At 37.7% G+C, this 21,919-nt stretch overlaps 1 pseudogene; it reads left to right on the forward strand.

The window, feature by feature from the left end:
• Positions 1-720: 720 nt before the first annotated feature.
• Positions 721-21,919, forward strand: part of LOC115437619 (cysteine-rich secretory protein LCCL domain-containing 1-like) — a 30,394-nt pseudogene continuing 9,195 nt past the window's right edge.

Genomic DNA, 21,919 nt, shown 5'->3' on the forward strand with positions numbered 1-21,919 from the left:
AATTGCCTATATTGGAAACATCATGATGCAACAGTTTTTCAGATGCATTTTTTTAATGGAATGTCTTTTGTGGTGCACTTTTTTTTTTTTTGTTATTTTTTTTTTTTTTGTTTGTTTGTTTGTTTGTATAAATTTGAGAACTCATATGTCTTAGGAGGTTTATTGCCTATATTGGAAACATCATGATGCAACAGTTTTTCAGATGCATTTTTTTTAATGGAATGTGTTTTGCGGTGCACTTTTTTTTTTTTTTTTCGGTTGTTTTTGATTTTTGGTTTGTTTGTTAGTTTGTTTTGTATACAGCTGTGAAACTCATAGCTGGTTCTTAGGAGGTTAAATGCCTATATTGGAAACATCATGATGCAACAGTTTTTCAGATGCTTTTTTTTTTAATGGAATGTCTTTTGCCGTGCACTTATTTTTTTTAGTTGTTTTTTTACATTTTTTTTTTTAAATTTAATTTACTTTATTTATTTTTATATAAAGCTGTGAAACTCATAGCTGGTCTTTGGAGGTTAAACTGAAACAGAAACAGGGCTCAAAGTGAACCTGGTCTACTTAAAATTAGATATCACAGAGGGGATAGAATTCTAAGGACCTTCCTTAAAATACCATTAAACCTGGTTTTTGGTTCCTTTTTTATAGTAAATGTAAATACTCATGCCTTCTTTTAATTCTATCTATGTAAGTGTATGTTTCTGCATCATATTCCAGGGTTCATACTTCCAGCTGCACTTATCCAGCATCAGCGTTTGGCATTTCCTCCACCATGAAGCAGCCTCTTCCTGTGCACGGCTGGCTCGGATTGGCCGGTCTGCTCCTGTGTTTGACCCAGACCGTCCTCTCAGCGGTCCTCACCAACTCCACCAGGCTGGAGTCCATCCTGGATCAGTACAGGGACAAGGACGAGGAGTGGTGGAAGGCCAGGTCGAGAGGGAGGAGAGCCATCACGAAGGAGACATGCACCTCATCCTGGACCTGCACAACAAGCTGCGAGGACAGGTCCACCCTCCAGCTGCCAACATGGAGTACATGGTAAGAACAAAGCACAGCCGCTGCAGCTCTGAGGGTTCACTTCATGGGAGTTTCATTACCTCCACCAGGAGCTATTGTGATCACTTTGCTTTGTTTGTTTGTGTGCTTCTTTGTTAGCAACTTTACGGGAAAACTATTCCAACCATCTTTACCAAATTGTACCCACAGATAGGCCTAGGCCCTGGGACCAACCCATTAAATTTTGGGCCAAGTAGGCCAAAGTTCAAGGTCACAGCAAGGTCACAAAATCTACAATTTTCCTATCTCTCATCTTTGAGCAATTTTCGAAAATTCAAAACGACGCCGATTAGCCTCCAATTTGATCCACCTTAGCTCATAACAATATGTTGAATCTGGCACAAATTGTCCACATCCACTGTGGAATGTGGACTCTGTGGACATTTACATGTAACACTGAAAATCCCATTTACGACACATTTTTCATTATACTCAACAAATATTGATTGGAATTTAATAGAATTGGACATACACATGACTGGTGCCAAGCTTCAACTTGTTCTGCTGTATGGAACAACCTGGAAACTGTTTAATTTAAAAAAATAGTCGATCCACACATGCACTGTTTGGGGTGCTTGGCGGGGTTTGCGTTCTCTGAACACTTGTTTAGTTTGTATTTAGTTGTCAAGTGCATTCAGTTCTTCTTATATTGAGTCAATTTTACTTTTGATTCACTTTGGTAGTGTCTGTATTTTACTTATTTATACAGTCACGGACCAAACTTGTAACACTCTTTGGATTAATGTGATTTATTTACTGTATAAAAATGCTTTGAATCATTCTTCAGCGTTCATCACAAATGCAGGGAAATAAAATCAACCAAAACCTGAAGCAGATATGCTTCTGAAAACCTTTGACCACAACTATATAAGGTAAAAAAGTTGGATAAAATAAGAAATTACTTCAAATATGAATCACAAAACCATTGTTTTTTTAAAGGTCATATATTTCAGTTCTACAAAGCAACAAAGTTGATTTTATCTTTTATTTTAGGTTGTGTTGCATTGTTTAGTGTCATTTTTCATATTGTCACTTCACTAAAATATATTGCCTAATTTTTTTTGACAAAAATGACTTTTTTTTGCCAAAATCATCAAATACTCAAATTTTGTGTTTCCTGAAAAATCAGAAAAAAAACTACTTAAGCAATTATTATAGGAAGGTAAAGATGTAGTGTTGCTGTTTTAGTTTTAGTCTTAATGTTCATTTGCTCTAATCTAAACTGTTAACCACATATATTGTGTGTTTGTATAATCTCACTAAATAATTCTTCATGTCAGTTTTTTGGGACAAAAGAGTTTTTTCGCCTAAATCATCAAATACTCAACTTTTGTGTTTCCTGAAAAATCTGAAAAACCTACTTAGGCAATTATTATGAGAAGGTGAAGATGTAGTTTTGGTGTTTTAGTTTTAGTCTTGATATTCATTCGCTCTAACCCTAGAATAAACCTTTGGCCACAGCTATATAAGCTAAAAAAGTTGGATAAAACCATAAATTACATCAAATATGAAGTACAAAGTTGATTTTATCTTATATTTTGTTTGTTTGTGTTGCATTGTTTAGTGTAATCTTTTATGTATATCTCACTAAAATAATTGCCTATGTCTTTGTTTTTGGGGAGGGGGGCAAAAATGACTTTTTGCCTAAATCATCAAATACTCAAGTTTTGTGTTTCCTGAAAAATCTCAAAAAAACTACTTTGGCAATTATTATAAGAAGGTGATGATGTAGTTTTGCTGTTTTAGTTTTAGTCTTAACGTCCATTCGCTCTAACCCTAGAATAAACCTGCCTCCACTTGTGTTATTTAAGCTGATAAACAGGATGTGGATTTGAACAACATGTTTTTTGTGCATGAAGAAACTACTCTCTGCGATTGAGTCTCTGAAATTTAACCTTGGCTCCTCTTTGACCAAAATCAGCTGAAGAAAGTCAAATAAGTCAGAAAAAGAAAAGATTTGATCAGTTAGAAGTCGAAGCCACCGTTTGAGTAGCTCCGGCTCCGGCCTCACGTTCGCCCGCCCTCGCTGACCCTGGCCCGAAGCCAGCGTTCACCCCCGCAGTGTTGTCCTGCCCTTTACCTCAACCCCCCCCCCCCCCCCCCCCCCCCCCTCACCCTCCCCTCCCTTCCTGCCCTCCGTCTCCCACTCCATCACTCCATGTCTCCTCCTCCTGCCTCGCTCCTTGGCTTTCTCGATCCTCACAAGCTTCCCCTCAGGCTTTTTCTTCACCCTGCTCCACTTTCCCCCCCCCCCCAACCCCCCCCGCATCCTTTGCAGCTCACTCAAACCCTGGCAGAGGCCAATGTTATCTTTTATTTGATCCTCCACGCATCTCATTTTGGGTGCCACAGCGGTGAATCTATTTCAAACATGTTGAGCCTCAGCGTTTGAAGTGCGGGTACAGTAGTGTAAATTTTGTTATGTACACTAATCCAGTGTTTCTTCAGTGAGGGATACTATTACTGATGATAATGATGTGGTAAGGCAGGGAACTGATGAGGCCAACTATTTGGATTTCAGATTGCAGGACTTGGAGGCCAAAGGGACTGCACTTCACTGTAGATTTGACAAAGCTGTTCCGCAGCGCTGTGTTTGTTCATCTAAACACATGTGTCAAACATGCGGCCCAGGGGCCAAAACCGGCCCCTAAAGACTCCAATCCGGCCCTGGGACAAATTTGTGAAATGCAAAAACTACACGGAAGATATTAACATTCAAGGATGTTAAAATCATTTTAGGTCCATTCAATCTAAAGTGGGTCAGACCAGTAAATACTATCATAATAACCTATAAATAATGAAAACTATTTTTTTTCCCCCTTTGGTTTAGTGCAAAAACAGAAAAATTACACAAGTGTTTATATTTACAGAGTAGCCTTTCACAAAAAATGTGAATAACCTGAACAAAAATGTCTTAAGTTGTGGAATTTTAACAATATTCTGCCTGTTATTCAATGTTTTGTGTATTTGTAGATCTGTAAGTTGTGATTCACATCTATAAATGACAAACTAAGGCATAAATATTGTTAAAATTGCAATTATTTTTCTTAAATTTTCAGGTTCATATTTGTTGATGTTACGTTTAAGTGCAGCTCGTACATGTAAACATTTTCATTAAGGAATTTTGCTTTTTTCACTCAAAACATAGAGAAACATTGGAGTTGACATTATTTATCAGTTCTTATCCTATTATTTATATTATTTCACTGGTCTGCCCACTTTAGATCATATTAGGCTGAATGTGGCCCCTGAACTAAAATGAGTTTGACACCTCTGATCTAAAACAACAGTAGCTGCTTTTTCTGAGACCTCTTTAAAGGCGCTAAATGTAGCATTAACACCTTTTAATATTAAAGATAACCTGAAATCATCGTAGGGGAATAAACAGAACTAGAAAAGTACCGTACTTTCCGGACTATAGCCGCTACTTTTTTCTCGTTTTGAACCCTGCGGCTTATACAGCGATGCAGCTCGAGTATAGATTTATACGGGCTAACGGCCACCAGGGGGCGATCTAGCAGGAAGAACAAAAGTGAGACAGACAGGTGAAGAGGTGATGCGGAGAGGAAAGCTTTAATCTTAACTTTTAACAATCATTTTGAGTGTCATGCACAAATGCTCATCATGGAAAACACACGAAGAAATGCATATGATGCAGCTTTGAAGTTAAAACCAATGGATGCGTCTGTCTAAGAAGGAAATAGAGCTGCAGCACGGAAGTGCCATTGAGCAACAACGGAGGAGAGACTGAGAAGGTGTGTGACAGAGCTGAGGCTGTTCAACTCTGACACTGAAGAAGACGAGTGCAGTGGTTTAATGAGCAGAAGGAAGATGAAGCTACAGATCAATGACTTTTCTGGGTTTTTTAAAAAGCCATTTTCTGCCGTGTTACAGGCACTGTTTGGGAAAAAGCAGTGAAGGTATGGAAATAATGTTTAAATAATCTTTCTGTTTAACATCTTTCTGTGTAAACTTCTCATGTCACAACGTGGACACCTGTGGCTTATAGTCAGTGTAGCTTATATTTCGGTGTGCCTCGGAAAGCACAGACCTCCGCCAAGGTAGATCAGTCCTCCCAGCCCCCCCTCCCGATCACCACCAAAATTGAATCATTTGTTCTTCGCGCCAGCATCAACATTTCCTGAAAATTTTATCAAAATCCGTCCATAACTTTTTGAGTTATCTTGCTAACAGACAACAACAAACTAGAAAAGTACTCGGAGCGCAGACCTCTGCCAAAGCAGATCTGTCGCCCCCCCCCCCCCCCCCCCCCCCCCATCACCACCAAAATTTAATCATTTGTTCCTTGTGCCAGTATCAACATTTCAGAAATTTCATGAAAATCCATCCATAACTTTTTGAGTTATCTTGCTAACTCACCAACAAACAAACCCTGGCAAAAACATAACCTCCTTGGCGGAGGTAACAAACAAACTAGAAAAGCACTCAGGGAGCTCAGACCTCCACCAAGGCAGATCAGTCCCCCCACCACCACCAGACCCCACCAAAATTTTTTATTTGCTCCTTGTGCCAGTGTCAACATTTCCTGAAAATTCCATCCAAATCTGTCCATAACTTTTTGAGTGATATTGCTAACAGACAACAAACAAAAAATCTGCCCCCCCCCCCCCCCCATCGGCACCAAAATTTAATCATTTGTTCGTTTTGCCAGTATCAACATTTCTTGAAAATTTCATCAAAATCCATCCATAACTTTTGAGTTATCTTGCTAACAGACAAACAAACAGACAGACAGACAGACAAACCCCGATGAAAACATAACCTCTTCTGTTCCTTGGCGGAGGTAAAAAAGATATGAACTGAATTTATTTACAGTGATGTGTCAGGGATTTATGTGAACACTAGGGAGTAGTGAGTCACTCACAGGGTTGTATTACCAAAGCATCAGAAAGTGACCAGATGGGATGAGATCCATTAAGAAACAACTTTCAGAGCAGTGTTTTTCAACCTTGGGGTCGGGACCCCACGTGGGGTCACCTGGAATTCAAATGGGGTCGCCGGAAATTTCTAGTAATTGATAAAAAAAAATGAAAAAATTACTAATAAAAATATGTGGAGAGATTGGAGAGTCTGTAGCAGGTTTATCCGGAAATGGCTGGGCGTCCCTCCAGCTTTCAGCTCAGTCAACTTATACAGCAAGTCATCAGTACTCCAGTTACCATGCTCCTCTGTCATCGAAGAATTTAAGGCCACCAAAGCAAGGGCAGCGTGCACGCTTTTAATCTCCAGGGACGCAAAAGTTAGGCATGCAAGCTCTGCCATTAATTGCGGCAGGAAGTGGAAACCCCTTGAAGCGGTGAAGGAAGCAGAAGCCTACTGGAGGCATCAAGAAATCGTGGGCACTGTGTGTCGGGGACGGCTAGGGCTTGGCAACTACAGCGCCAAGAGCTGGTCAAAAAGCAACAGACAAGGCAGAAGGGACTTGGTGGTGCAAAGGGTGCGGGAGACAGCTGAAGAAGACCGTCGAATTAAAGCGGCGGGGCTGGGTTCCCAGGCACGCTGGACGCAGTGGGAAGAGGCGCTCGAGAGACCACTGTCTTGGAGAGAGCTCTGGATTACTGACCAAGGCAAGCTGAACTTCCTGCTGCGTGCTGTGGCTGATCTCCTACCCACACCAAGCAATCTGAAGATCTGGGGCAAGGAGCAAGAAGCATCCTGTAGTCAGTGTGGCGCCAACCTCTGCACGCTGAACCACATTCTGACCAGCTGCCCAAAAGCTCTTGCAGACGGGCGCTATAGGTGGAGACATGACAAAGTCCTCACTGAGGTCGCCAAGTGGGTCGAACTGCAGAGAAACATTACCAACAAACAGCCACCAGCACCACCAAGGGTCATAAGCTTCCATCCAGAGGGCAGTAAGGTCCCGAAGGGAAGAAGATCTTACAGTCTACCATCTATTCTACACCGCGCAACGGATTGGGAGTTGCACGTGGACCTCAAGAAGAAGCTGGTCTTTCCTCAGGAGGTAGTGGCAACTACTCTCCGACGGATATGATCCTTCTTTCTAAGCGCTCAAAGTCCATCATTCTAGCCGAACTCACTGTTCCCTGGGAAGACAGGCTAGCCATATCTCACCAGGCAAAGAAGGCTAAGTACCAGGACATAGTGGAAGAGGTGACCCTCGCGGGGTGGCATGCCACCCTCTACCCAATCGAGGTCGGCGCTCGGGGTTTTCCCGCCACATCTATGCGCAGTTTTCTGCAGAAGATTGGGCTTAATCCCAAGCAACTGCAGAAGGCCATCAGGGAGATAGCCACAGTAGCCGAAACCAGTTCTAGGTGGCTGTGGCTGTCAAGGGATCGTAGCTGGACCCCTTCTGCAGGTGAAGGCTAACTCAGCCTTTGCTGCCCCACTCAGGAGAGGTGTACAGGTTAAGGGGCGAAACACCTGTGACCCTGAGATACCTGCTGAGGATGCAGAAGGGGTCCCTTGGAACACCGCTACACACCGCCAGCTCGAACCACAACATCCTTAGTTGCTACTCCAGTCTTTGCTTGTAGCAAAGCACCTTCGGTGTTTACTTTATCTTAATATGTGGTGAGTTGACAGAGACAATCCCAGTCCATAACAGACATGACAAACTGTGAGTCTGAAACTGCAGCACTGTGGTTCTGTTTATCTGTCAGATGTTCATTGTGGTCGGTTTCAGATGCTGCAGCTCTTTCATAATTCATAGTTTGAGTTCTTGTTTGTTCAGTATTAATTTATCAGCCTTGTGAATCCAAGCTGGACTGACTGTACATACAGTATCCTGACCAAGGAAAATCAAATTCTCACTTTGTGCAGTAATCTACACCTGGCTTTTCTGCCTCCGTCCAGAATAATATACATTATATAGACTAAATGTGGTCTAAAATTAGCATTTATTTGCAGCATAGTATAGCAAACTATTACATGATCAAAAACAAATTAATTTTAGCAAAAAAAAAAAACAAAACTACCTATGCAACATATATAAGCTCAGTCAGACCCCCTCCCCCCCTACTAACTTGACTTTTCTTAAGGTATTACTTCACAAATAAAACAGTGCCAGAGGACTATGGGTAATTTGGCCCACTGCTCAGCGCTATGGCCACAAAACTGAATCACTGTTGTGGATAATTTAGGATTCTAACTGTTTTCTGTCTCCATAAACTGATGACAAAACATCATAAAAACACTGTCTTTACTAAAAATATCTCATGTGACCGGAAAAACATATCAACAAGTAATTTAGTACGAGAAACAAACAGGTTGCATTTTGGATTTTTGTAGACTATGAAATGTTTCCAGAGGAATAATCTCGATTTAAGTATTTTTCAATATACATATAAACTAAATGTTGTCTAAAATGAACGTTTATTTGCAATGTAGTATAGCAAACTATTACATGATCAAAAACAAATTAATTTTAGCAAACAAAATGTCTCCATTTTGGGGTCACCAGAAATTTGTGATATTAACCCTTTCATGCATGAATTATGAGAACCTTAGTCAAGATTTTTTTTTTTCTGGAGTGTTTTTATACCACCTTAAGCATAAAAAAATTGCGATCGAGTTTTTTTTTTTTTCATGGAGTTACAAAAATGTCCATGCATTTAATTTTTTAAGTAAAGAAACATGTATTTAAAACCCAATATCAGAAAGTAAAATGAAAACAATGAAATAAAAACATTTTTAAGGCTGCTAATTTGATGTTTTCTCACATTTTAACAAACTCTAATGCAAGTTATTACCTCATAATATACAAAAAAACAACTCTTTTTGTCTAACAAATAACTGATTTACATTTAAACATGTTACTGCAGATCAGGTTTATCAAGAACAGCAAAGTTACAGTAATGGTATGAATTGCAGTGTATTATGGGATGTTGCATAAGTGTCCACTGTGTTGGCTGATATGGAACTAAAACAACAAAACCTATAAATATACAAGAGAACAGCTGGAGAATAACTGTCCACTGTAGTGACCACAATGCATGAAAGGGTTAAAATGGGGTCACGAGCCAAAAAAGGTTGGGAACCACTGACATAGCATAAAAAAAAACATGTCTTTTGTTTTATTCTTTAATCTTTTTGTTGTTTCTTCTTTCTGTAAACCTGCACATCTTACACTTGCCTTTGCAGCTGAGGTGGTCCTGGCAGATGGCTGGAAACAGGCCTGTATTTTGGAAACTTAATACTCTACGGAATGCTAAAGTTGTTAGTTGTTACTCTGACCTCTCTCCAGAGTCAGGCGGGCAGTCATCTTCCATTTTTCTGGATAATTAAAGGTGAAGAATAACAGGAACATGGAGAGAATAATGAGCTGGCAAAGACAATTACTGTCCGCTGGAGATTTTTTTTTTTTGCACTGAAAGCATGAATTTCTTTATAGCCTGTGGAGGTAGTCGCTCATGTTGTGCACAGGTGGAGGTTTTTTAGGGTTCACTTCAGGATCCCTAAAGCATATGATAGTCTTACATACTCACCTAAAGACAAACAGCAGGTACAAGCTTGGTGTCAGACAGCGGAGGCACCGATAAATCGTGTAAATAAGGATAATCATACAAGCTCCAAGGCTGCAGAAAGACACTAACGCTGTTGTTCTTGGCTCTACATAATGTCAGCTTGAAAGACCTCTATGCACGTGGCAAATCAAATCTCTGCATGAAGTGTGTGTGCTTGTCAGATCAGTTTAGCATTTGAGCCACAAAAATTATTGGATGCCGCTGCTGTTATTTTAACATGTGGAAGCAGGAGGGGGATAAGGATTCAGAGCTCATTTGATAACGTTACACACACTGAAGAATGCGATTAAAGTTATGAGCCAGGGACAAGGTTAAAATAGTTTTGGATTTTTCACTATAGTTTAATTTAGTTTTGACTTTTTTTTTCTCTAATTCAGTTAGTTTTGATTCGTTTTTAGAGCAGGTTTGCTAGTTTTTATTACTTTTCATTTTTTTCTAAATGCTCAGTTTTAGTTTATTTATATCTTTTCTCTTCTTCGCCGTCGTATTCAAATAAATCCCAGACAGGACTCTGCTGCTTTCTCCCAACTTTAGTCTCCATGTTTCCAGGTAGAGTGAGGACCAAAAGACGACTCTAAACCACAAGCGACGACAAGTGACGGACCGTGAATTACCGTATGGTGCTGCTAGCTAAAATTGCTAGAGCGAATTCGTATCAATCTGACATTGACAAATACGAAAACGAAGGGAATTTATCCATAATTTTTATCCGTTTAGTTAGTTTCGTAACCACATGATACAGTTTCAGTTAGTTATTTTTTTTCTTTTAATTATAATTTTTATTTGTTTCCATTTCCGGACCAAGGTATAATAGTTTTGGATTTTTCATTATAGTTTAGTTTAATTTAGTTTTGACTTTTTTTTTCTCTAATTCAGTTTTAATTCGTTTTTAGAGCAGGTTTCCTAGTTTTATTAGTATTAATTTTTTTCTAAATGCTTAGTTTTAGTTTTAGTTTTGTCATATCTTTTATCTTTTTCGCCGTCGTATTCAAATAAATCCCAGACAGGACTCTGCTGCTTTCTCCCAACTTTAGTCTCCATGTTTCCAGGTAGAGTGAGGACCAAAAGACGACTCTAAACCACAAGCGACGACAAGTGACGGACCGTGAAGTACCGTATGGTGCCGCTAGCTAAAATGCTTGAGGGAAATAAATTGATTTCATATCAATCCGACATTGACAAAGATGAAAACGAAGGGAATTTATCCATAATTTTTATCCGTTTTAGTTAGTTTTGTAAGCACACAATACAGTTTCAGTTAGTTATTGTTTTTTCTTATAATTATAGTTTTTATTTATTTCCGTTACCGAAAATGTTCTTTCAATTCTAGTTTTCATCATTTCGTTAGTTTTCGTTAATGATAATAACCTTGGTCAGGGATTGAAGTATTGTTGCTCTAGCAATGTAAGGTACATCCAAATTGTGCCGCGTTTCCACCAAGGTTATTATCGGTAACGAAAACAAAATGACTCGAGCAATTTTAGCTAGCGGCACCATACGGCACTTCACGGTCTGACACTTCTCTCCCTGCTCTACCTGGAAACATGGATACTAAGGCTGGGAGAAAGTTCTGAATGGAAGATAAAAGATATGAAAAAACTAATACTAAAACTAAACTAAAACTAAGCATTTAGAAAAAAAAACGAAAACTAATAAAAACTAGCAAACCTGCTCTAAAAACGAATTAAAACTAACGGAATTAGAGAAAAAAAAAAAGCCAAAACTAAATAAAACTAAACTATAATGAAAAATCCAAAACTATTATAACCTTGGTTTCCACTACATGGTACCAGCTCGACTCGACTTGGCCTTTTTGCGTTTCCATTACGAAAAAGGACCTGGAATCTGGTAGCCTGTACCCGGTACTAGTTTTTTGGTATCACCTCCACCGTGCGTCTAAGACTGATGATTAATGAACCAACAGGTATTGAACAGTTTATATCAGTAGATTATTTTGGTAGATGGTGGATGTTTGAGTCATTATGGGTTAATTGTGCTTTGTAGAGTAAGTAAGAGAGGCACTAATTCAGTAAAAAAAAAAAAAAATTGCGATAAGTGCACTACACTGGACCAAGGTTTTAATTGTTTTGGATTTTTCATTGTAGTTTAGTTTAATTTAGTTTTGACTTTTTTTCTCTAATTCAGTTTTAATTTGTTTTTACAGCAGGTTTGCTAGTTTTTATTAGTTTAAATTTTTTTCTAAATGCTTAGTTTTAGTTTAGTTTTAGTTTTGTCATATCTTTTATCTTTTTCGCCGTCGTATTCAAATAAATCCCAGACAGGACTCTGCTGCTTTCTCCCAACTTTAGTCTCCATGTTTCCAGGTAGAGTGTGGACCAGAAGACGACTCTAAACCACAAGCGACCAGAAGTGACGGACCGTGAAGTACCGCTAGCTAAAATTGCTCGAGTGAAATAAATCGAATTCGTATCAATCCGACATTGACAAATACGAAAACGAAGGGAATTTTATCCATAATTTTTATATGTTTTAGTTAGTTTTGTAAGCACGCAATACAGTTTCAGTTATTTATCGTTTTTTCTTTTAATTATAGTTTTTTTATTTATTTCAGTTAATGAAATGTTTTTTCAATTCTAGTTTTCGTCATTTTGTTAGTTTTCGTTAACGATAATAACCTTGGTGGAAATGCACTGGAAAAAACTAAAATCTTATCAAGTGTTTTTTCTCATTTCTAGTCCAAATATCTCATCACACTTAACCCTTGATCGGGCAAGTGACTATTTTGGGTAATTTCCTCAAACGTTAAATATGGGGCCAATCCCGTGCCTCAGTGAGTTCCAGAAGCATGTTTTATTTGCTTTTCTAAAAATATACTGTGATTCAGGCAGATTTTGTAGATGTTTTGAACCTGTAAATAGTGAATATAAGTGACCTAAACCTAAAGTCTTTGTCCAGTCCAGTGACAGATCACCATGACAGTGGATTGGTTTGTTGTACGTCCCTAAAATGAGTCCAGAGTGCTCAAACGCTAAACATTAGTTCCACCTGCTACATGTTCTAACCTAAAGAAAAAAAAACACCCAAGAGTGATCCCATGACCACCCTGGCAAGCCTTCACGCCCCCCCTTAGGGGACCTGAACCACAGTTTGAGAAACACTGGTTTAAGGTAAAGCAAACACTACTACTACTATGGTGAAAAGAAACCAAAATTGTCTAAAATTGTCCTTTTGTAAACAGACAGAACATGAACCTTGGTCTCAAGGCCTAACACGTTTTACAACCCTTTAGCATTTGGCGTTCAGATCAACAACAGAACGAAGAAAGAAAAAAAAAAAAGAGAGAGAGACCGCTGCTTAGAGTCGTAATTATGTCAGATGTAAAAATGCGTCCTTTAGCAAAAATGTCAGATCTGGATACTTTTGATAATTTACTCAAGCCTTAAAGAGTGAACCGTATGAAAACAATAAAATCACCCAAATTGGAAGGGTTTAACTTTAGGACTGTAATATAATGTAGAGTAGTGTTTAGAGCAGAGAATGTGTTGGATCGGCTTCAGCTGGATGGTGTCCAGAGAACTACTGAGTCGAAATATCAGCTCTCCAATCAGACCTGAACAGTAAGCAGTGGCGTAGTGAACGGACAACAGTGAGCGTAGTGTGTAAGCGTTACTAAACATATGGAAGACATTATGTTGGTCAATCAGAGCAGTTCTAAACCCACACTGAAGCATTATCCTATTAGTCTGGATGTGTGATAGCCGGAATAGGACCAAACAGTTTGCCAACAGCAGAGCACACAGCACCTATTCTTCTACATCCCCGATGGTGTTAACACTGAGGCCCAGTTTACACGACAACGCACTATGGTGAAAACGACTAAATATTTGATCAGATGTGCCTTTTGTTTAGATGGCAACAGTGTTTTGGGGGGTTGAAAACGCAAAAAAGTGAAACCATTTTCCAGAGTCCGTTGGACCCCAAAGTCCGCTTAATTTTATCAGTATGAATGCAACCGTTCCATACTCGAGTACCGTACCTGAGTCCAGCTGAGGAGGTAGTCCTAGGTTCGAACTGTGTGGACTGTGTGGACGTAGGGATACACCATACCACTTTTTTCCAGACCGAGTACCAGTATTGCCTCGTTTCCACTACGTGGTATCGGCTCGACTCGACTTGACTCTGCTCGGCCTTTTTGCGTTTCCATTATGAAAAAGGACCTGGAACCTGGTACCCGGTAGGGCTGTGCAATTAATCGAAATTCAATTACGATTTCAATTATTACACGCAACGATTAAAAAATGATGTAATCGAGAAAAAACGATTATTAATTTTGAGTCGTTTTAATTCACGCGTACACAAGCTACCATGAGCTGCTCTGCCCCGCCCCCCTCTAAGCTACTCCTGCCGGCTAGCCGGCAGGTCCACCCCAAGAGGAAAGTTGTACCTAGCGGTCTGGAAAAACGGCAGGAGAATCACAGCAGAAGTGCTTGGTAAACAAAAAAGGCAAGTCAAATTCAATTGTATGGAATCACTTTGGGTTTGATGAAGAAGACGAAGAGCAAAAACACATCACGTGCAAAAAGTGTTTCGTAGTTGTGTCCGCACCGACCGCTAACACAACAAACCTTTTTAACCATCTAAAGTTTAACCACCGCCACCTTTATCATAATCTTATGAAAAACTAAAACACATAAAAACAACTTCGTCCGCAATGCAATCTTCAGTTTCCAAATCTCTTTACGCTGCAGCTCCCGTATTAACCTAACCCTAACCCGTATAACCCTAACGTACGTATTCTAGATGGCTGATGTATACAGAAGGCCTGAACTGAAACCTCACGGCACGCCACTGAATTTACTGTTTCATACTACATTGAACATACTTGAATTTATAATTTGCACTTTACGTGAGCTTTTTTTTTTTTTTTTTGTTTTGTTTTTTTTTTATTGCTACAGTTCTATGGCAAGTCTATAGCAGTTTAATTCCAGTGCACTATTTATTTACAAAAGGAAACATACTTGAATTTACAGTACACTTAATTGCATTAAAAGATTTTTTTGTTTCGTACAAAAGTGAACATACTTTGTTTTAGTGGTTAAAAGCTTTATTTATGTTTAAAGAGTATATTTTACATTGTTTTGCAAGAAAAAAAAAACAACTTTAAGGTTAACAAATAATCGTTTTTAATAATCATGATTTCAGTTATTGCTAAAATAATCGTGATTTTTTTTTTTTTTTCAATAATCGAGCAGCCCTATCCGGTACTACTTTTTTGGTACCACCTCCGCCGAGGTTCCAGGACTGGGGACCAGATACTAAAACGTGATGTGTACACACTTCAGACCACTGATTGGTCAGAGAGTTGTCTGTGTGACCCGCCGTTTTACAAAAAACAGATGCGGAAGTGGACAGTAAATATAGCGGTACATTAATTCACATGATAACAGCCAGGAAACAGGCAACATGTGAATTATTTCCCTGTGATGGACCTTTAAGTTGCCCTAGCCGCTGTAATTTACATCCAAGAGCTGTTTCAGCAATTGACACAAATCATCATGTTTTGTGACTGTACTTTGTGCTAGGAGAGAACAGGAAGAGAAGTAGAAAGGTTCTACGCAGGCGCTTAGTCTTGGTGATGGTGAGCCACCTGTCGTACATACTACATCAATAAATAGGAAATTTCTCACACTTTTGTGTGTCTGTCTGCATACAGATTTTACCCCCAAAACACACATCTAAACTTATAATTAACCCATAAAGACCCAGAGCTACTTTTGTGGCACTTCCAAAGCAGTTTCCTCTATATTTACCCTTTCTTAAGTGATCTATCGCCATTTATATAATATTATCCTCTGTATTTTGTGTTTTTTCAGTGAAAATCATATATTTTCCTATTTAATTGACTGATCATGTAGATGTTCATAAAAACTCAGATTAAAGTTGAGGGTTAGTATTTGTTTATTGTTTACTGTTATTTATTGTAATATTATTCTCTGTATTTAGCATTTTTCAGTGTAAATCATGCCTTTTCCCCTGTATTTAATTAGCAAGTAGATGTTCATGAACACTCAGAGTAAATTCAAAGGTTATTAAATCAAAAGAGAGAAAACTGAAGAAAAAGTCACTTTTTCAGTAAAATCTATCAATAATTGAACATAAACCAAGTGTGTCCATTCACCGTCATTGATCCAACTCCATGGGTTTTACTGGTGTATCGATGTTGTAGAAGATGACGGGGTTTCCACGGTAACTACGGAGCCTCTGAACGTCCAAATGGGTCATATCTGATGACCATGAAAAGATAAAAAACTGCATTTTACACCAATTATTTACATGTATTGATAGGATTAGTGGATCAACAGGTATTAAACAGTTTAGATCAGTAGATGCTTTTGGTCACCAGTGGATGTTTGGGTCTTTATGGGTTAAACCTGCAAATTTCCTGAAATGGAGCCTCAATAAATATAGAAAGTCTCAAAGATGAGACCTTCTTCACGATAAAACCACTGAATTTAATGTTACAGGTCATAAAAAATTATGAAAATAAAGCTTCTTTGGAAAATATACAGTCCAAAATATGTTCTTTATTTAATTTATTTACATCTATTGATAGAATTAATGGATCAGCAGGTATTAAACAGTTCAGATCAGTAGATGGTTTAGGTTGAAGGTGGATGTTTGGGTGTTTATGGGTTAAAAGTGAGAACGCAGCTCCACTTTTGCGTTTTCGGTTCAGATCATTACCGTCTAAACGTAGCCTAAACGAACACTGCTGCGTCTGCTCCGTTCTGTACCTGTAGTCTGCGTTGTGTTTTGTTCAGAAATATGTGTGCGAGTGGTTTTCAGGTATTCGGATTGTCACGAGTCATCACACAAAACAGGTCAGGTTCTCACAGTGGAGATGTCATTAAGCCTCCAAACAGAGACTCTCTGTTTGGTAACTGTGGTAACTTAAAAAAAAAAAAAAAATACAGTTTTTTTTTTTTTTTTCTTGAAGCTTGTTTTATGAGACCAAAACTTACTGGAAACAAGCTATGAAACACCGCAAGGAATAGTGGCACAAAGCTGCAAGCTGATGCGGTGATACTTCTCTGTTTCCCTTTTTCTTTCTCATGTACGTGTCGGTGTATAAGTGAATGAACGTGTGTGTGGTGTGCGAGTTTAATAGGAGAGGCCTACTTTTGACTATAATGTGCTAAATTTGCGAGAGGCATGTGTCCAGCCACAGTCCTTTTAAAGTAAAGAGCTGGTTCATCTTTCAGGTTCACTTTGCCCCCCCCCAGTATGTTTAGTTACCTTCAGATTAGTTTGGATGGAATTTATGGTCCTTAGTTTCTTTTGATGCTGAGATATCTGAAAAATGTAATGAGCAGCAATTAAAAAGCACTTACAACTGCAGTAAGTGGCCACTTATCCCACTTAAATCACCAGGGTTATCCAGCGTGGAATTTCAGGTCTGCAAACATCTGTCGGAGGTAGGGAGAACCAGTTTGATTGAGTTAGTTGGTCATCAGAAGCAGAATTAGATGTATAGTTTTTGCAGTGCAAGAATGTTAAGCGTTAAGGAGTAAAGTAACGAGGAGATACAGACAATACAGACCCAAAAATAGAATAAAAGAGATAAAGTATATTTGTACTAGTGTTTTTATTTCACTGTTTTTACTTGTACAGCTGCTTTTATGTCTTTTTAGTCTATTCTTGTATTGTATTTTAGTCTGTCATTTTGCTTTTTATTCTTCTGTACGACACTGTTTTAATTGTACAGCTGTTTATGTTTTTTAATCTATTCTTGTATTTTTATTTTATTTTTCCCCTGTAAGTTGCTTTGAAAAAAAGCGTCTGCCAAATGCATAAATGTAAAGTCATTGTAACTGTACTCAAAATTTTTGTTCTTTTGTCTCTTCTATTTTTTATTTTTGTTTTGTTTTATTTTTTTCTCCTATGTTTTGTATTATGTTTGTGTCTGAAATAAACTAAAGTAAAACTAAAATAATAACAACAAAAGCGTATCAACTAAAGAAACTTAGGCAGGGTAGACACTTAAAGATAATCAGGCTGTTTTGTCCTGATTTTCCCCTGTCCCGACCAAGGACGGCAAAAGCTAAATTATTTTGTGTTTTCTAAGATTGTCTTATCAGATTCTCCTGTGGTCTGAGGTGTGTTAAGAGTGAATTTGTCCCCATAATCGGCACACAGGCACACACAAATACACACAGTGTCCTAAACAGTTTGTTCTCTGTCCTAAAATAAATCATTTGGTTCATTGTGTTGTCAGTGTTTCTCCTCAGTTTGTTTCAACAGAATACCAGTTTGTCCTCTTGTTAATGTTGCACTTCATGTGGAATTTTTTTGTTATTTTTAGGCAGAGTGTGAACTGACAGAACTGTGATTAGATTTGTCTTGTTTGTTCGAAACTACCTTTCGGGGAAAAGTGCAATACTAATGTTTAAAATACATTTAGTAATATTAACCCTCCGGTATCCCGTCCAGCAAGGCCCTTACTAAGCACTAAGTGTGCCTTTTTGGCACACTTGTGGAATAATGTCAAAAAAAATTTCACACTGTTTATTTTTAATTCTTTTACACTTTTTTCTATTTCATCAACTTGAGCCGTAAATAAAAATACCAAATACTCAATAATTGTCACATTTTTTAACCCTTTAAATGCCGTGTTTGTAATGTAAACAAACCATTTTTTTGGATGCAAAAAACACAAAAAAATTTTTTGAATATTCTACATAAAAAGTGGCTCACATATTATTTGATTTTTTCATCCTGGCATATGTCAATGATTTACAGCAACACTGGTTAATTTGCATAATTATTTTTGGCGCTAGATCAAATGTTCAAAAATACTAGCATCTGTCACCAAGTGTGCCAAAAATGCACACCTATAAATCAAACTATTAAATATTGTATATTGATTATTTTTCTGCTCTAATTTGATTTTATTTTTGTAAATCAAGGTCAGCCCTAATCATACAGATCAAACGGAAGAAATAGTGCGTTTTAGGCACACTTGGGAGACAGATGCTAGTCTGGTAATTTCTTTTGTTTACAACGTGCAAATTTTAGTTGGTGGTTCAGAATTTTAAAGATCATGCAAAATGAACAACTTTTGAATTCTAACCTTATTTAAATTGTGAAAAATAATATGAAGTTTTTTAAAATGAAGTGCAAAGTGTGCCTAAAAGGCGCACCCGGATACTGGAGGGTTAATAACTTATTTTATTTTCTATTTGATTTGTAGCAGCAGAATTATATTACTCCTGTTTTTCTATATTCTATTGTCTCCAAAAATTGGGGGAAAAATGTTTTTAAAAAAATTCATAAATGCATTAACAGACATTTTGAGGGGTTTTCTTTCTTCCCGTACCGAACCGAAAAAAACCGAACCGTGGCTTTGAAAACCGAAAACGTACCGAACCGAAAACTTTGTGTACCGTTACAGGCCTGCTAGATTGTAACCTGACATACTAAACCCTGCTGGTGCACACTCCGGTACAGTAGGTGGTATACACCTTTGAATGTTGGTTGTAATCTGCTAATTAAATGAGAAGAAGAGAAGAAGAAGAAGAGAAGAAGAAATGCTACCCTTGAAACAGAAATCTACCTGTTTAATCAATAACTGTGTGTGTTTGTCTTTGTTCCACAGGTTTGGGATTATGATTTAGAGAGGAGTGCGGAGCATTGGGCTCATACCTGCCGATGGGAACATGGACCCAGTCACATGTTGACACAGATTGGACAAAACCTTGGAGCACACTGGGGCAGGTATGAACATGTCTACAAACTAAACTCAAAGAACTTAGATCAGTGTCAGAGCAGGGATACATTTACTCAATAATAAAAAAAAAAAATCTTCAAATCTTCCGCCTTTAGCTGCAGAGTGGTATGTTTTATATTAGGAGCTGATTCAGTGACAAAGCATTTTAACATCTTTACAAATCTTCTCCCAGTTCAGCAGGACTCCTCACCGTGGCGTGTCTTAAGATAAATGTTTCCTTTCAGACAAATGATTTACTGGTTAAAAAAAAAAAAAAAAAAAAAAAATTAACAATGACAAACATTTGATTTTTGTAAGATTTGTTAGGTCAGTTCATAAATTTGAGACAAAAAAAAAAGGACAAAGCACTAGTTTTATTCTTGCAGATCACAGATTATGTTGACATGTTAAAGCACCATGTATTGAATGTGTTCTACAGCTCACAGTTAACCCATAAAAACCCAAACTTCCACTGGCATCTACTGACCTAAACTGTTTAATACCTGTTGATCCATTAATTCTATCAATACATGTAAATAACTGGTGTAAAATACAGTTTGTCGTCTTTTCATGGTCAGATATGACCCATTTGGACGTTCAGAGGCTCCGTAGTTACCGTGGAAACCCCATCATCTTCTACAACATTGATTCACCAGTAAAAGCCATGGATTTGGATCAATGACAGTGGATGGACACACTTGTTATTGTTCAGTTATTCATATATTTGCCTTAAAAGTCACTTATTTTTAAATTTTTGATGCAAAGTTTTGATATAATAACCTTTGAACTTACTGAGTTTTCGTGAACATCCAAATTAAATATATGAAAATACATAATTTACAGTGTAAAATGCAGAGGATAATAATATAATAAATGGTGATAAATCACTTAAGAAAGGTGAAATAGACAGAAAAATCAATTTGGGAACTGACACAAAAGTAGCACTAGGTCTATATGGGTTCATTTCTTCTGGATAAACATTAGGTGATAATATGTAAATGTTCTCGGCTTTAATTTAATATAGCGGAATGTAATTTTCATTTAGATGTTAAAGTTTTAGGATGAATTGTTTTAGTATTAAGTGGTTATTGATTTAACATAGGATTCTGTTTTATTTCAGTAATGTTAATAGTGAGTTCTTTGTAACCAGGATTTATGTAGTACTCTGTTGTCAGTAGGTTAAGCTTGTTAAGATAGGAAACGTCTGTCTGCACTAGGGATGTAACGATTACCGGTATAATGATAAACCGCGGTAAAATTGCAGACGGTTAGTATTACCATTTAAATTCTAATAATTATGATAATCGTGTTTGACATAAAGCAGATCTTTACATAGGCGTTTTCTCCAGAAAAGTGCAGTAATCAAATATTTGAGTATAGTTTTAATTTATTACAATTTTAATTGTATTATATATTTGGAACCAATATTCACTTTTAAAGTCTTTGAAAAGGTTCGTTAAGCATCTGTGTGTTATTTATGCAATAAATTATATACATTTTTCAAATCAGATTTTTTTTGTGTGTGTGTGTGTGTGTGTTTTCTGTCCTTTTATGTTTTTATAGTAGGTTAACCCTTTCATGCATAGTGGTCACTACAGTGGACAGTTCTTCTCCAGCTGTTCTCTTGTATATTCACAGCTTTTGTTGTTTTAGTTCCATATCAGCCAACACAGTGGACACTTTTGCACCATCCCATACACTGACATTCAGACCATTACTGTAACTTTGCTGTTCTAGATAAACCTGATCTGCACTAACATGTTTGAGTGTAAATCAATTGTTATTTGTAAGACAAAAAGTTTTAGTTTTTTTTTTTTGCATATTATCTGCATGAAGTGAGTATAACTAGCATTAGAATATGTTAAAATGTGAGAAAGGAACAGATTAGCAGGATTAAAATGTTTTTATTTCACTGTTTTTATCTCACTTTCTTATATTGGGTTTTAAACACGTTTCTTTACTTCAAAAATTAAATGCATGGACATTTTTGTAACTACACTGAACAAAAATATAAACGCACCACTTTTGTTTTTGCTCCCATTTTTCATGAGCTGAACTCAAAGATCTAAAACTTTTTCTGTGTACACACAAGGTTTATTTCTCTCAAATATTGTTCACAAATCTGTCTACATTTGTGTTAGTGAACACTTCTTCTTTGCTGAGATAATCCATCCACCTCACAGGTGTGGCATATCAAGATGCTGATTAGACAGCATGATTTTTGCACAGGTGTGACTTAGGCTGGCCACAATAAAAGGCCACTCTAAAATGTGCAGTTTTATCACACAGCACAATACCACAGATGTCACAAGTTTTGAGGGAATATGCAGTTGGCATGCTGACTTCAGGAATCTCCACCAGAGCTTTTGCCTGTGAATTGAATGTTCATTTCTCTACCATAAGCCATCTCCAAAGCTGTTTCAGAGAATTCATGAGGAAGACTGTGGGAGGAAAATGGTGGTCACACTAAATACTGACTGGTTTTCTGACCCCCCTGGACCACCCAATACAGTGAAAGTGCACATTTTAGAGTGGCCTTTTATTGTGGCCAGCCTAAGTCACACCTGTGCAATAATCCTGCTGTCTAATCAGCATCTTGATCTGCCACACCTGTGAGGTGGATGGATTA

Source organism: Sphaeramia orbicularis, chromosome 17 (genome assembly GCF_902148855.1).
Source record: "Sphaeramia orbicularis chromosome 17, fSphaOr1.1, whole genome shotgun sequence".
Taxonomy (NCBI): domain Eukaryota; kingdom Metazoa; phylum Chordata; class Actinopteri; order Kurtiformes; family Apogonidae; genus Sphaeramia; species Sphaeramia orbicularis.